Below are 18,091 nucleotides of genomic sequence, written 5' to 3'. Positions count from 1 at the left end.
ATTTGTATAATAAACTTACATTCGGTTCCGCAAAGTTGATAGGAAAAAAAAAAAAAAAACAGAACGGAGCTCGTTTTATATCATTCGTATGGATTCATTGTTCTAATAAAAAATACTGTCTCATTTCTACCTTCGGGGAGCTTCGGAAATCGCTTTCGGATAAAGAATCGAGTGAAACATACTTGGACCATTGCGAAATATCTGCGCCGGATATTGCGGACAAAGTCGATATCTCAGTAGGTATGAGGCAAGCAAAGTCGATTCCATCTCTTTATCCCTTTATTGACATCCAGGGAATGCACCGTGTGCACCGGTTGGGTTAATACCCAGTCTCCAAACATATAATCCCGAGTCATCATCCATCGCGAATCTATAATACGTCGAAATAGTGATGTTATCTCTCTTGACTAAATCTCCCTCTTTTTTGAGTTGTCAAATTCTCATATTTCATCTTAAGTAACTTAATAAGTTACATGAAAATTGTTAATAAGATTCATATTTAAAATAAAATTCATTTGTGTTTAGAATAAAATGTACAAAGATGTTAATTTATCAAGGGAGATATTTCATATGAATTTTTTATGCCAAATCTATTCTCCCCTAAAATATTTCTGTTACACGTTAAAAAAAAATGCATTTCTCAAGACCTGTCAGGAAAAGAAAACACTTTTCTGAGTAAATTATCGCGTTTAAGCGATAATCGATGTTATAATGTTTCCAATCTTTTCCAAGTTGTCGCATTCATCTTATCTTTTCTTAAGTCTTTATGATAAATTACATGGAAATTACATGGAAGAATAGTATTAACAAGATTTGTATTTAAAATAAAATTCATAAGAAAATGTTAAATTATTATGAAAGCTGTTATATGAATTTTTTTATACTATCGATTATCTTGAAAGTGTGTTTATGTTTCGCGTTCAAAAGGATGGCGTTTCCCAAGGCTCATCGAAGAGAAACATTTTTCTGCTAAATTATCGCGTTTGAACGACAACCAATGCCTTCTATGTTTTATTACCCGCGCCAATTTAACGACGAGAGTTATCGCTGCATGCGATAATCATTTCATTTCGTTGCTACTGCCAGCAGATACGATTCCCGCGGGAGAGAAGGCAATGGCCGCTTCGCGTTTCCTTTTTTATCAATCACGCTTTTACTCGATGATCGTTGCGCTATCGGTTTTCCCAATGGTGGCCGAGGGCTATCGGCGACACCCATTTATACTAGCCGCTATCCGATGATGTACGGAACGAGGCGGATGCTCTTTTTTATCTTGCCAACCCTTTTACGTTTCGAACTTCTGCACAAGATAATCCACCGGCGATGGCCGCTTCTCTCTCTCTCTCTCCTTACTCTGCATATTCTTGCTCGAATCGTTTAATTTAAAATCTTAAATTCTTAATTTCTGAGATTAAATATAAAGCTTGAGAATATCCAGTAAAACGCTCATACTGAGAAGCGAACATTTCCTAAAGAAAGTTAAACTTTTGCTAATAATTAAATATGTATTATGTCAGATTTCGTATAAATTCTTTTTCATATAAGATCTTTATATAAATTCTTAAATATTTATTTTTTAATAAAATATTTTTACTTATCACAGATTATATATATATATATATACATTCTATTTGGTACATTCTAAAATACGATCATTAAAAATTTATCGTTAATTTAATAGACTAGAAGAGTTTAGAAATTATCACATTTCCTTTTAAGGGAAGCTATTTCTTGCATAAGTGTTCTAACAATTAAATTAGTAGCTTTATTAAATTTAAGTCTTATAACTGGATTAAATGACAGATAAAGATATTTTATTCATTTAATTACTGCGACTCAATTAGAAAATGTAACCATTTTCTAAGTGCTCGAAAAGATTGACGTCCCGACATTTTCAGTTAGGAAAAAGTCGATTGTTAAAACACCCTGTACATCCACGTTGACAAATTGTTTCTATCGAGAGAAGCGGAGTAATGTCAAATGGAATGAAAGAAATAGTTTGATTTCATTAAAAAACGAGAAAAAAAGAGGACAAAATGGATTTCCTGGCGCGCCTGTGACTGCAACAAAAACTTCCCAACAACGCGCGGAAAATTCCTGCGCATCGTTACGCACTCCAGCGTGTGGACTTCCCCCTGTAAAAGGTTGGCAAATAAAACGACGAAAAGAAAAAAAAACATAAAAACGGAAAAAGAGAGAAAGAGGGAGAAATAGAGAGAGAGAAGAGGTGCATTTTATTTCGAATTCCGACGGCCACTAAACAAGTTCGCTCTCTCGCGGGCACCGTCAACCGTCAAAAAATTTATTGGTCGTCTCCACGTGCTTATCGGTGACGTTTATCGCGCCGCAATATTTTCTTCTGAAACACAGCTCGCGCTAGCACCCCTTTTTTGTCAGTCGTTGACGCTCTATTTCTCCACGCGCGCGTCTCTCCTCGATCGTGTGTGTGTGTGTGTGTGTGTGTGTGTGTGTGTGTGTGTGTGTGTGTGTGTGTGTGTGTGTCCCCATTTTTATTTCTGTTTTCTTCCCCTTCCTTTTATTATTTTTTTTAGATTTTCAGTAACCGCGTCAGAGTCCTCTCGACCTGTCGGCGTAGAAATTGTCGAGATCGATCAGCCGGCCGACCAACCGGCCGATCGTTCCACTGCCGCGCCACGTCCCACGAGTGCTTTCGCGCGAAATCCAGTTAAATACACCACCGTCGCATTTTCGGTCGCATGCGAATGTAACGCGAATTGAAACATGATTCTTTCGACCACGGTACACCGGGGGCAAGAAGAAAAAAAAAGGGTGACGTTGACATTTATAGAGTGAAACGCCCTTTTATGCGAGTATCACATAGTCCACTCGCAATCTCTCAAGTGATTGCCTTCCCGTTGCGTTTTATTATGGACATTCAAGATTTTCACGGATTTTTAAGAGGAATGTTGTAAGGGACGAGATATACGATACGTTTGATTACCTTCGGGATTAGACTTGTGATTATGAAATTATTTGAAGTGCGCGAAATTATCCCGGGCCATCGAAATGCACGAGATTCTTAATCCCTTAATTTTCAATGTAACCCAGAGTGATCCTTTAAATTTGCATAGATATTAATAAGATTTTCGTAGCCTGTGTGTAAGTTTAGAAGACCTGTACGTGACAGTGGTAACCGAAGATTTAATTATGGGATGCAATTCATGTGAAATCGATTTTTGTTCCTCATATAAGATTAGTGAGGACATACGATAAGAGAACATTATCCCTGGCTTTACGTCGAGCTTATTTTCAAACGTAGAAAATTTATCTTTATTAGTAATTCTGCATAGAAAATTAATTAGAAATTTCTATTAAATTTATCTTCCTTGTCTTCTAAAATTTTGATGTTAACACAAAATAAATGTTAGGAAATAACATGAATAACATATAAAAAATTAATATAAAAAATGCAACACTAACACAATTTGTAAGTAAATTGTGGAAACATATCTTTTCAATAAAATTAACATTTATAATGTATGAAATTAACACATTTTATTCGCTTATATGTTGGAAAATTTGCGTTTTAAAATACATTACTTTTATATTATTTGTTTACTTATTTATAAATTGTATTATTTTAAGACTAAAAAATGTTGAGTATTAATTTAACAAACTAATATAATCATATTATGTTAAATCAACACTCGGATATGTTAAAAATTCACCACAAAAAATTTCAACAATTGTTTTTAACAAAAATAGGAAATATTTCTTATTATGTGTTAACTTATTTAAGGAATAATGCGCAGTGGAATTGTTTCGTGTCAAGCCAAAATTTTTCTATCGACCAAGTTCGTTTCTCGTATGTATTTCAATTAAAAAGAACCGCGCGACTTTCAGTTCCACTGAACGGTTACATCGGTCGGCCGAAACACGATTCTTTCAGTTACGGAAAACGAGCCAACGGTATCGAATAACGTAAAACTGCAGAGAAAACTCGATTTTCTATAGATATTTTGTTGAGTTACTCGACGGATTATTCTCCAAATTTTACTACTTGCGAGACGATGAAAACTTATTACGTTATAAAGTTAAAGTTTCAAGATTAAAAACTTTTGAAGAACTTCGTCACGCAAGAAAAGATATTTAGGTGATGAGCCATTTGATAAAAATTCCTTATCATTATATAAAATCATTATTTAAAGGAAAACTTAATTCTTTTTCATTTAAAATATTAAAATATATTTGCAATTTATTACAGAATATAGATACGCTTTACATCCACGTGAAATTTAAAATATTTGTCTATAAAATATCCCCTAAATAAGTTTGGAATATTCTCCATGTTTAACATGGAGAATTATCTTGAAGACACCGATGCTAGAAGGTGATTTCGTTCATTCACACAAATAATAGAGGATATTGTCACGAGCAGAAACTGAGGACACGATGACGTGGTGTCGCGTGTTCGGTTGTGGCAATGGCTGCGTTCAATGGAAAAAGATTCTTTAAAATAATTAATTTTTTTGCCTTTAATTCCTCAGGGATTTAAATGTATAAACCAAATCGTAGTAAAAATCATATTAAAAAGTCTTACATTTGCTTTTTCTGCTCGCGCAGCCAATGGTAAATTCGAGCCGAGCCGTGATCGTGGGCGTTAAAATAAAATAACGTGTACACGAGGGCCAAAGTTATACGACTGCTGGAGAAAAAGGGAAAGAAAGGAAAAAAAAAAGTAACGGAAAAAGGGAATGAACCGCGGTGGATTCTTCATCGTGACACCGGCAGACCGTGCGTCGCGAGCCGTAGCCATTTTCCGCGCTGCGGAGTAGAAAAAAGTCCGCGTGAGCCTCAGGACAGATCCATGGAACACGCGAGATATTTCTATGAAATTATGCGTTCGAGAATTTTCGCGGAGAATCAGCGGGGGACCGCGAGAGATGAACTGCCGTCGCGAATATGTATTCGCGCAGGGAAGAGAAACTTCTCGCATTTAACTCCGATATATTAATGCTAGCGAATGTCTACGCCGTATGTTTTCCGAGTGTTGCATTGTCGGAATTTAGAAGAGTTAATTGAGTCAAAAATTAATTGAGGAGAACGGCGCGTGACGGAATATTCTGGAAATTAATTACTCCATAGTCAAAGTTCGATCGCTATATCTCGTATCTTTTTAAAATTTAACGTTGAATTTCTGAGACAAGATTCAAACTTTTGCTAAAATAAAATGTAACTAAAGAGGATGAGAGACTTAATTATTGAGAGATAGAAAGAGAGGGAGGAGAGAGAGAAGAGGGCAGAAATTCGGTAAAGTCTTTAGTTTTCAAATACTGAAGAAGTCTGGTCATAATAATCAAACCTAGATGATAATTACTAAAGCTTTGGTGAAATAATTTTAATCAACTGTTCGGTTAACGTAATCAAAATCAACTATATATATATATATAAACGTTAATTTTACTTTTTTAAATGTTATGATTTTACTTTTCTACACTCTAAATTTCTTGCAGTGAAATCTTACTTTAAGAGAGTGAAAATGCAACCACCCTTGAAAACAAGTGAAAATATTTCACTTCTTGAAAAAAAAGTGACAATCTTCACTCTTTTTAGAGTGAAATCTTACTTTTTTGGAATGAGATTTCACTTTTTTGAAATAAAAATTCACTCTAAAAAGAGTGAAGATCGTCACTCTTTTTTCAAGAAGTGAAATATTTTCACTTTTTTTCAAGGGTGGTTGCATTTTCACTTTCTTGGAGTGAGATTTCACTGTAGGAAATTTAGAGTGCAGTTATCACCAAACGGTCCGATACTATTATTATGTTTGATAACATTTATTAAATATTGTACGAATACGTTAAACAAAATACATTTGCTAGCTATTACCAGACTCTTTTTAAATAAATGAGATAACATATTTTTAGACGACAACAAAAGCGATGTCAATAAGGAGAACGGTACGTTTGCCAATAAAGTTTTGCAATTAAAGTATTTATCGTATGAACGTCATTAATAAATGTATCGGAACGTGAGATTTTCATCAGTGCATATGCCATCACGAACGAAATGATCTGGAAAGATCAAAACTGTTAAACGGTAATTATGTGGAAAATAAAAGCCGTGATGAATAAATGCGAACAAACAGGACGATGACGTTCGATTAAACGAGCCGAGCTCCCGGCGATCAATGGACTCTCGACAATCGAATCATCCTCAATCCGTTCGCAAATAGAATTGTTTATTCTGATGCGTTATTTGTATTGTTCGCTTGATATATTTTCGTCATAATAAGCACGGAGCTTTCTGCGTGTATAATTATAAAAGAGAGGATTATTCGCACATTAAATTTTTAGGAAATTCGAGAAGGATTTTATATACACTCTCGTTTCGCTCTTCCTTCACGTAGCAGTTCTGTTTACAAGCTATTATCTTGATTTCAATTATCACAATTGACACTCCATTACTTTTATTGTGTTTATATAGAAAATAGTCTTGTAATTATTAATATTTGAAAGAGAAGGAGGAATTTCTTGTCGTCATACGATCCACCCTAGTCCAAATGTTTACGCGAACGATGGAAATAGTGGGGTTTGTCCTCAGGCTGGGAATAGAACGGAAGAAGTAGAAAGAGGTGCAACGGTACAAACAGAATAACACAAGACATCAAATTGAGTTCTCGGAGAATCGCACGCTGGTATAGGACGATGAGAACCGAAATCTAAGGCGGAGGTAGAAAGAGAAAGAAAGAGAGAGAAGAGAGAGAGGAGAGAGGGCAGTGAAGGATTTCTTTCAAGGTGTGAAGGCAGACGTAAGATACGTATAATGGAAAGCCTGATAACTTTTCGCGTACCGTCTCCTCGCATGGGCCGCGAAAAGAAGCGCCCTGCTCACAGTAGGTGCACGGTCGTGTCGCCGTGGCGTAAACCGCGGATTATCCGTTTAGGTCGAGGGTGCACAAGACCGTGGGATTTAATATTATATTCTTTTCGCCCTCTCGGCCGGCTTCTCTCCGTGCAGCCGGAAGAGAGAAAGAGAGAGAGAGAGAGAAGGGCAGTAGGTGCAGGGCTTCGACCTAAAGTCGACAACAGTACGGTAACAGCTGACGCCATTAACTTCGAGTGCAGCGTCCTGCTTTTCCACCCCTCTTCTTCCTCGATCACTCTCTTCTTCCTCTCTTCAACTTTTACCTCCTCTCTTCCACTCTCCTGCACCCGCACTTCTCACCCTCCCGCACGAGTACCTTCGTGGCGACTCTCGTGCTTGAATACAGAGCTTCCGCACTTCAATCCATCTGTCTACTTCTGTTAAGAATCGGTCGACGTATAGCGCGATTCTTCGTGAAACTCGGGATATTTCGTTCGAGGATTAAAATTCGCGTAGCGGTCACGCGATAAACTCGGTTTTGAAATCGCGGCGATTAATTCTGTGCTGATCTCAAAGACACTCGATGGATTTTCTATCAATGGTTATGTCTCTCTTCAAGAGCTAAAGATACCAAAATCCGTCTTGCTGTTTCGAAACTACAACAATTGTATATAATTGTAAAAATAGTATAACTAATAAAAATATGAGTATATTATTTTTCAATAATTGCATTATTTAATGAAAGCTCTAAATAACATCCTTTCTTAAGACTCCTGTCTAGCTATCTTCATTGATTGTTTTTAAAAGTACTTGGACTATTGATAAATTATAGAAGGTCACTATATTTCACATAAATTAATAATTAACATTTTGAAACTACGATAATTGTACGTAATAAAAACGATATGGCTAACACATGTTATTTTCCAGCAACTGCATTATTCAGTGAAAGCTCTATATCGTATTCTTTCTCAAGACTTCCGTATTTTTCTTCCCCGATTATTTTTAAGAATACTTAAAACATCGATAAATTATAGAAGACTGCTGTTTTACACAAACTAATAATTAATTTGGTACACTGTCTCGGGAAAGTGATTTGTTAAATAGCAATTACGCGCGAGCGTTCTACCGTTAATGGAAAAATTCAATATTCAGTTGTAACAAAATGCCAATGCGAATGAGCGAGTTAATTACATGCGATTGCCAGACAATTTCAATGAAGAAAATTTCCCATTGCTGCAGCGGATTGCATATCCGTGCAACGATTAAATAATGTAACTGCCTGTTCATTTGAATCGTAACTATGCTGTACATACACACTTTATGTCATTAATGAGACTCTCATTTAAATAAAAAAACATCACATTTGAATATTTTGAAATGTGTTACCTAAATTCATGTTTTTACATGAAAATGCTAAAACGCGGACGCAATTCACAGCGACAATATTAGATTATCTATTATGTCACTTATTCCAGCACTAGAAATTCCGAACTGATGTTGCTCGGTTATAATTATTAAATGCACGAAAATAATGGACCATTAAATGCACAATGAAAATGTCAATATTTACATGTTACTGGATTTGAATAATATTGAAGTGCGTAACTGCCAAATGAGGTCTATGTAAAACAAACTTTCCATCAAAATTAAGGAGATACGACCGATCATTTGCGGGAATAGGTGGCAAGAGGGTATGCTTATCTCCTCTTTTATACGTTAGCAACACCAACGTAATATACGAAAATCTTTTAATAATAAGAAAGAGGTTATTTCATTACTAGAATAAAAAGTAATATTATGAAGTGCTAATTTTTAATTATGTTGAATTACAAAATACAAGTAATTTAATACGTTCAACGATTATCGATCACTTGGCAATGATAAATTTTGTAAATAAGATTGGCATTCTTTATCGATTTGTGTATAAACAAAAAGGCATATTTTTATCAGCTTTTTATTTGTGTTAAAAAAAAAATTACATGATGAACAAAGTTAATTCATTGCAAGAACGTAAAAAAAGATTTTCTCTAATTATTCATATAATCTTTATATAGACTGAGCGTTCAATACATCTGTCATATAAGACACAATGAATAAAACACTAACTTCAGTTTTTTTTCTAAAAACGACACAATCAATCGGTTTGAAATTTTAATATATCAGTTTTGCTTTAACTAATGTTTCATGTAATTTTTTAACAGATTAAAGCATTTTGATTTCTCGATCGTGTCCCTTTTAAACGCGGATCGCAATTTCTTCCGCAACTGTAGCGAAAAATTGTTTTCACGTAACATTATACAACAATCTTAAAGTATTTTCGCATAGAAGGGGGCGGTGCCCTCGGTTGAGGGTTCGAAGCATATAAGTTTCATTAGCTTCCATGTGGAGATTCGCCCTTGCGTAAAATAAGCTCCGTGAACCCGTGTAATACGGTCCAACCACAAATGACAAAACTTTGCATGTAATCGAGCATACGGCGGCGGACAGTCCGAGGGTGGCAACTCCGTGATAGGGCGCACAACCCTTCTCTCCAACTGCCCGGCATTCTCCTACCCGCGCGAAGGGCCTGGATAAGTTTGATTTAAGCGCTTGATATAAGGGTCGTAAAGGCGATACGATATTCCGCACTCGCGGAGAGGGACAGCTTTATTACTTTAGAAATATGGCGCAAATCACGCTCGCGCGATAACGCTGCCCTTTCCTTTGCCAAGCCGTTTCTTTGATGATCTGCGTCCCGACTTTAATTTCAAAGGATTAGAAAGAGGTAATATCAAAGGACCTTATCGAAAGGCTTACATAATTTATTGTCATAAGAAATTGTATACGTTAAAATGAACCCTTTGCAACGGATGTAACGAAGTAGTGCAGCGAAAAATCTATAACCGAAGGAAGAACTTGGTTCAAAATATCGAAGTACGATACGTTACAATCTCTTAAAATTATTATTTTGACCTACTTTTGATTTGATCTATATTACAGAAAATCTTATTTATATCTTGATTTTGCACCTCTTTACGATCAATTGATTTGACTCATACTTTGCTTCGATAGAGCTAAAGTTTTTGAGTATCTATCATTAAAAATAGAATTTGAAAAAGTTGAGCTGTTTTTGAAAAACTGACAATCGGACGGATAGATGGACGAACCAACTCTATGAAATTATAAAATAGTTTACTACCCTGTATTATTTAATAAAACAAATAAAATTTTGAAAGGTTATTTTATCTAAACAGGATGGACAGATAATTTAAATAGTTGACAAATTGTAAAAAAAGTTAAGTACTTCATAGCAGGAAACCGAAGGTTTCCAAATGTAAAAACACTCTCTTAAAATAATATCAATGCACTCTGTAAAAATCATCCAATATCTGTACAGTACTTATTTTTAAAGGAATGATGATCTTTAACCGATCCCATTTCTTAAATAAACGTGTCATTCGTCATCGAGAAAACGAGATCGTATGTGCTATCTTTAACTGTCGTTCAAGTGTATCAGATGTTAAGTCTATTTTCTATAGATGAACTGGTATACACTTTTGGAATCTAAAGTAAAATAGATATATACATATTTAATACTTGGCAAAAATGAGGAAGAAAATTCTAGTGCAGTCTAATGCTGGAATAAAAAATAATCGATAAACGAATAGAACGATTTTTCTAAAGTATCTAAAAATTTACAGTTTAAAATAAAATTCCTATTGTTAAAAAATTTAGCTAGATACAGATCTGAAAGTAATTTTGTCGGACCATTAAAATAATTTTGTAGAAATCTCAAGCACGATGAGCAATGCTGCAAAAAGTTTTGACATTCGAACAATCAATATCAATGTCCTATATAATAACTTTATAACTTTTATGGTTCAACAAAATTATTTTTAGATCTGTATTTTTAGCTAAATTTTTAGATACTTCAGCAAAATTGTCCTTTTCATTTATTTTACGTCCCGTATGATACGAGAATTAGAAACATTCATGCGTGATAACTGGTATTAACACGTTCGATTCTTCGTGCAAAAAATAAAGACAGAAAAAAAATCGTCATCGCGGCTGCTGAGATTTTCGCATAAATTACAGTTTCCTCGCTACTTATTCATTGTATGCTCTTCCCTTGATAATCCGAGTAAATGAACATCTGCGTACGTCACCGAGTACTGCCCCGTTGACGACGACGACGACGACGACAATGACGACGACGACGACGACGACGACGACGCAGCCAGAGACGTCTGAGACTATAAATATGCATGGCATTAACGGAATGGTAATGAATTCGGTAAACTCTCTCTCCTACCCTCGAGTCTCCCTCTCACCCCTCGAGGACATTGGTTTTTCTTCTCTTTTCTTTATTAAGCGCGAGAGCCGGACTAGAATGCATTAATTAAGCGAGTTTCCACTTCGCTCCAAATTGATCGGCGCTACGGTAAACAACATCGCGCGTACCTTTCCATCCTTTTATCCCTCTACCGTTGCAATTATCTGCAATCGCGGGAGGCGAGGAGGATTTCAATGAAGCTGTGTCCTTTGCGGCGAAATGAGATCGAAGAAACGTTTTATATGTATGTATATAAACGTAAGAATCACCATTTCTCGTTAATGACTCCAGTCTGTATCGTATCGAACGTTGTATTACGGTCGTCAGTTAACTTTTCAGGCTCAATACCGAGGGGGTAACCACTTAATGTAATCGTGGGACAGAGTCCTCGAAATCATTATAAAATTCATATGAAATTTCTATGTATAATCCGATAATTACATATGCAACCACGATAAATCATTGTATAATATTAAATAAATTCGTATATTTTATCAAACGACTTCATATGTAGCAAAAAAAATTATTTGCAATCAGATGAAATCATATGATGTCATGTAATCTGTGGGACAATATTTCAGCTAGTGGTTACTCCCTCGCTCAATACAGTTGGTAATACATGCTCGCTGAAATAAACTGAAATCATTTTTTTTCAAAGGATGGGAATTTTCAGTTTCTCGTGCAAATTGGTTACACACACGATTGCCATTTTTTGACTAGTGTTTCACCAGAAATCGACGGCTCATTTTCCGGAAATCCTGCTATCTGGCCGGAGATCAATAAGTATTAAATAATACCAAAATTGCCGATATTGAAACTTATACAGTATGTTTTCTAAAAAAAAAGAAGATCATCAGATCTGACTCTCCCGTCAGATATTTTTTCAAAAACCGGAGAATGGCGCATTAAAAAAAAAGTCGTTAAAATTTTAAGCAGTTAGCTGCGGACATTTTTTCTGTGTGCCTGAAAGTCGGAGATTTAGTCAAAAAAGCCGGAGTTTCCAGTTGAAAACCAGAGAGAGACCGTGACGACCGTGATGACATATTCGAAAGAGTGCTGATTCATAAAGAAAGAAATCATTTATTAAAACGTTTGCATGATTCGGAACTTATAAGTCCCTTTTCTGTTGAATATGTGATTGGCAATTTGAACCGGAGAATTGTTAGATATATAGTAAATTTCTTGAATGGTTGTAATTTGAATATTTAATATAGTTACTTGCCAAGTTTTCATCTACGACGTCTTTCTAAGGGATGAGCAATCTTCTTACACGCAAAAAAATATTTTGCTGATCCAGCTAGAATTATAACTGTTTTTTGTATCTGATAGAAAATTATGTATCATACGCACAGAATTTATAGCACAAATCTAAATTCTATCTCTGTCATCTATATGAATAGATGCAATACATATCGCAGTACTTGCTAGAAATTTATCTATTTTAGCTATTTTTCGTACTTAGATAATTTTCGCTGTAACTACAAGATCACTTTTTTGAGTGTAAGAATCACTTCTTTTGCAACTGCAGGGTACGTTCCACTTGATGCTTGCAACTCTTTTGGAATCATTTCGTCTATAGGTTTATTTTCTATGGCTGAATTAGTGTACATTTTAGGCACTTAAAGTGAAGTAGGTATTTTTTAAAATATTTGGCGAAAACAGAACACAAGAAAGTTCTAATGCAGTCTGGTACAGAGGAATGAAAAACAGACCTGTCGTGTTGCTTATTCAATATTAAACAAGGACGAAGGTATATGTGAGCGTCGAATGGAACGCATTTCCCTTATAAATGGACACTACCGAACGAAAAATTACCTTTTATCAAAGATATATATAAGGATTTAAGAAGAAGGTCATCGAGATATCTCTTTATATATGTATACTTGGAAGAAGATACAGGAGCCCCCGATTGTTGTCTTTGGATTTAAGAAATTGTGGTACTTGTACCCTTCAGGGTCAGAGATTCAGTGAGCAGCAGTAGAAGAAAAAGTTGGAGCCGATACGATATAATCACTACGCGTATCTTCTCGATAATTTCATTCATTCGTTTGTCACTGACTAAAACCTAAACTGTCCGGTATATGCAATATCAGCAGAACGCGATTCCGCAAATGAAATGTCCCATATTTGTGCCTGTGAGGGTAAAAACGAAACGCCGCGTCTTCACGACACATATTAAATTTGTCTTCCCGAGATATAATCCGGAGACGGAGGAGGAAAGTAACTTTCCTCCCAGGAAAAGAGGAGGAAACAAGGCGCGAAAGGCGGAAGGAGAGGCTGAGGATAGACCGGCGTAATAAATAAATAGGGGTCGATGGCGTTGTAAACGTCCGTCGTAAAGTGATTTAGCCACTTCATTGGCTCATAGAGAGTTAAGTGCAGACGCGGGCTACATAAATGCCGGTCGTGAGACTCTCGCACCCTTCCGCGCGATCCTCTTCTCTATCCATCTCTCGCACCCGTTGTCCCGTTCTTCTCCCCCTTTTTTTATCCCCGTATTTCCGCTCTCGCTTCACCTCCGCCGAGTCACCCCCGTGCATCCCCGTTTCCACCATCGGACGGCACGTGTAAATCCCACGGCTGTGTCGTCCCTCACCGCTTCCCGGACGCTCTACTTTCTCGCGCGGATCCCTCGGGGGCGTAAAGCGCGCCTTTATTTTTACGTCGGATTTAACCGCGGTTTCACGCGGATCTTCGAAACGATCTCGCCCCTACGCGGCCTGTGTGTCAATAACGCTGGCTCGTAGAGCCATTGAAGACTGGTTATGTCGTTCGTTGTACATTTGGCGCACTTTAACCCATTAGCGTATCCAGTAACCAAGAAACAATTGATTTGTTGTTTCAATCTAAAGTGGATTGTGTGAGATTCTAAGTTATTTATTTATTAATTACTTATTTTTTATATTTTGATGTATTTCTGAGACTTTCAATTTCTTCAATTTTTATTCCTTCGTCTCATGAATAGATAGAAAAATAAAGAGATGTAGAAGAACTTATTTTTGCAAGACGTTCCAAGAACGTAGGATAATATCAAATTCTAATATAGCCATAAGTATGAAGCATCTTCAATTTTTTTGCATTTTCTTGGAGAAGATACACTGTTAGATATTTAAAAAAAGAGCAACTTAATCTTTTGAATTAAATAACATTTTGTTATTTTTTTAACTTCCACATGTATATCAAAATGTAAATCAATCCATTTCTGTGCAGATTAATTTCAAAGTAAACACCATATTAATGTATATATATATATATAGATATATGCACTTAATAAATAATAAACTAAACTTTAGTCAAATTTAATACATTTCTCGAATTGTTAGATAATAATTTATTTTAACTCTATTGTTAGATAATGACATATTGAGTAGAAGCAATGGCGAGAGAGAGAGAGAGAGAGAGAGAGAGAGAGAGAGAGACCTATAGAAATGATTAAAAATAATTCAAATTGGATATAATTTGACGTAAATTTAAATAAAGTGCTTATAACTAAAACTTCTTCTTTTGCTGATTCTCAGTGACAGTTTTGGAACGTCCATAATTTGTAATAAATTTTTAGTCGGTAGTATCAAATATCTGAACAATAATTAAATCAAGTCAAATGTTGTGAAAAAAGTTTAGTTAGGATTAACAAGAAAAATATTTTATTAACGTTTAACGTGGCGTAATTTACGAAACGGCAGAAATTGCTCAGATAGGAATTCTTAAATGAAGTCGCAAACGATGGCTCGTCGTCGTCGTCGTCGTCGTCGTCGTCCATCGAAGATCTCGCAAAGATCCTCTCGCGAGGAGCTTTCAGACACAGTTTTCTTTAGCTTGCTTGAATCGCGGCGAAGGCGCAACCGTGCTGTGTGTTTGATAAAAGGCGCAACGCGATTTTCAAAGGTCTCTCGTCTCGTGTCGTCTAGATAGACCGTAGAATTGGTGTGCGCGGCTCTTTACTATCTTTATGGTTTGCTCTCCACTGTGTCGTTGCGGGCCATTCTTCTTACTCTTGTCACTCTTATCCCCGTCTCGCGTCTCCCCCTCGCGACTTACCTTTCTTCTCGTCGCCTCGTTCTAAGTAAGAGATGCTCTTTCTGCTTTCCTCGCGAAAAGCAAGCTTTTCGTCCCGTGGATTTAATACAACGTTACGGACAGTATCGAATCTTCTATTAAACCGCAATTTCATTTTGCATAAATCGCAGGCCATAAATATTCATTTATTTGAGGCGATAATGATACTCGAAAAATTTTCGCGCGGCTGAAAGCGGCTGAACCGGCAAATTTCGCAATTGGATTGCCAAGATGATGTTTTGGTAGCGAAAGAGAGTCGAGGAAAGATAACACGTGAAAGAACTGAGAACGAGCTTTCATAAAAGGAACGGATTATTCTCGAGGGAGAAGTGTGAGAAGTGTGAGAACGCCGGAAGAGAAAGAGGCATACGATAGAGCTGATGGTCGAGTTTGAAAGCAAGTACATGTCAGATGTTAAAACTTAGACGGAAGGAAATGTAAGAGTTGTTATATGATATTTATGGAGACGGAAAAAGAAATTCGAAAGTATAGAATATCCCAACGCAAGATAAGGATACTATTACTAACAAAAATATATTAAAATAGAATAAATAATAATAAGCTGAAAGGACTTCAGCTTCACACACAGTTTAGGACTGTGTTTCAAGACCAGCAATACTGGCGAAAACAATAGAGGAAGGTTGTGTCGATATAACTGATACAAATCCTTAATAAGCTCGCCGATAAGACAACGTTTATGAAATTATATGTTTGCGCAATTAATTTCGATATAGTATTTTAGAAAAATTATAACGGTAATTATCTTAGCGGCATATTCGTAATTATCAATAAAACTCTTTATAAACAGCATAACCACATTGATAAAACTGTCACAAACTAACATAACATAATTTCTCATTAAAAACTTTCGCCAGAGAAATGATTGGCACACAATTTGCTTGAACAGAAAACTGAGATTTATGCAAAAAATATTATTTGTGTAAAACACATTAATATTTATAGATATGTGAATTGCGATTAGTGGATTTCGATTACATGATAAACAATAAAATCTGCGATATGATTAAATCCCGCGTGATTCAATTACGGAGCGGTTCCTTTAACGAGACGCCGAGCTTACACCTAATTCGATCTACGAGATTTCAGAATTCAAGCATTTAATTTCGACTCGGTGAGGGTCTTCCGGTCGATTGCGGTGCAAAACCCTGAAAAAATCGTCAGATAAGCGGCTATTCCTAGGGAACGACGGTTATCACCGGTGAATCTTGGTCGGTGGAACAACTTTCACGGCGGGCGGGTTTGTGTGTTCGGTCCGAATAGCAATGTTCCAATCTGATCAAGCCTGTGTCACAGAGAGGATCGGCGAAGACCGTGATTACACTCACCACTATCGCGACCGACCTTAGTTGAATTCAATTTTCCATACTCTTTTTCGTGTACTTAAACAGGATGTGCTTTTGTTTCGCTGGAAAGCAAGGTCAGCATGTATTAACGTATCGCAAATGTAGTAAAACAAATTTACAACATCACACTGAACATTTATCGTCTCATTGTTTTCTCCTTTTTGCGCTCTCTCTCTCTCTCTCTCTATCTTCGTCTATTCCTCCGTCTCTATTTCTCTGGTTCGCTCTGTAACTACTTCATCTCTCATTTCCTCGTCAGGATTTCAGCGTAGTTAAGCAATTTTAGGATGTAATTAGAGTTCAATAGTTTGGATTCATTAGCGCTGAAGCGGTATTATCTCAAGATCTAATTCGTGATACTTCGGGTCGAGAGGCAGCCTATTACTTTCGAGGACTTTCAAAGAATTCTCCTTTTCGCTTACAGCCCCATCCACAACGTCGTCTTCCAACAATGCCGAAAGAATTTATTGTATAACATACCTACATGCTATAACGAAATAATATATATCACATTAAACTATTAGTAAATTTTTCGACCATTGTATACCAATGATTCGTAGATAACACAAGTACTACTGTCTCTTCAAAAAGTAAATTCACACGTACGAGAGTATTTTGGAGATATGAATATAAAAAACGAAGACGTTAATTTTAATTTAGAAGATACTAAGGTTCAATAAGTATAAAACAATATCAATAATAAAGGGCACAGAACCATTATAATATATGTATATGTAATAAACAATTTAAATACAATTTAAATACAAAAATCAAATAACAGACGTTTCGACTACGTTTGAGTCATTTTTCAATGTACGGATTAATCAAAGGAGTAAATAAATTAAATTGTCAGATCGTCACTATAACATTTCAAATATACGGATTAAATAAAGAAATAAATAAATTAAATTGTAAGATCGTAAAAACGAATACATTGGTTATAATATAATGACTAACTATAAATATGAAAGTGTATAAGTCACGCATTAAAGGCCGCAATCCATATAAATGTGTATAGCATGTAAATCGACAGTAACATTATGTCGCAATATCATCTTGTGTTTTAATTGTCCAATTAGTGTTATATTGAGGTTGTAAAATAATTTAGCTCTAAGAAAAAAATATATATATGTACAAAAATTCCATCCTACAATCTATAAAAACGTTAATTTTAATATCTTTAATTATTGTCAATTAAAAAAAAAAGTCAAGAACAGAAGTATGATATATTTCAAAAGAATACTTATTAACAATAATCGTTAGTCTTTAATTAACCCTAGAACAATTGATATGTAAATTTGATGTAAAAGCGAGGTTATTGAACGCTAAGTTATATCTTTAGTGGTCATCAGAAGATCTAATCTATTACGCTAAAAGCTAGAACAAGCGAGAACAAGCTTCTAAAAATTCAGTCCGTTATATATATCATTCTGGACTTCTCGGTGATTAATATTGTAAGAAAGTGTGATAAGTGATTTCAATTTTTAAGCAGTTTCGTGTTATCATCTTTTTTATTGATAAATGTCACGAG

The 18,091-nt window shown here is 35.6% G+C and overlaps 1 protein-coding gene across 2 annotated transcripts in view; it reads right to left on the bottom strand.

Moving 5' to 3' along the window:
• Positions 1-18,091, bottom strand: part of LOC108767140 (NAD-dependent methylenetetrahydrofolate dehydrogenase) — a 104,261-nt gene that overhangs the window by 26,440 nt on the left and 59,730 nt on the right. The window contains exon 1 of one of the 2 annotated variants that reach the window (XM_018516864.1): positions 183-198. The exons of the other annotated variant lie outside the window; for it this stretch is intronic. The gene's annotated coding sequence lies outside the window, so the exon portion shown is untranslated. Of the gene's footprint in view, positions 1-182; positions 199-18,091 lie in introns of those variants that run through there. 2 annotated transcript variants of the gene reach the window in all.

Source organism: Trachymyrmex cornetzi, unplaced genomic scaffold, assembly GCF_001594075.2.
Source record: "Trachymyrmex cornetzi isolate Tcor2-1 unplaced genomic scaffold, Tcor1.1 scaffold651, whole genome shotgun sequence".
Taxonomy (NCBI): domain Eukaryota; kingdom Metazoa; phylum Arthropoda; class Insecta; order Hymenoptera; family Formicidae; genus Trachymyrmex; species Trachymyrmex cornetzi.
Note: the sequence above shows the minus strand (reverse complement) of the source record. Positions and strands in the feature narration are given on the sequence as shown.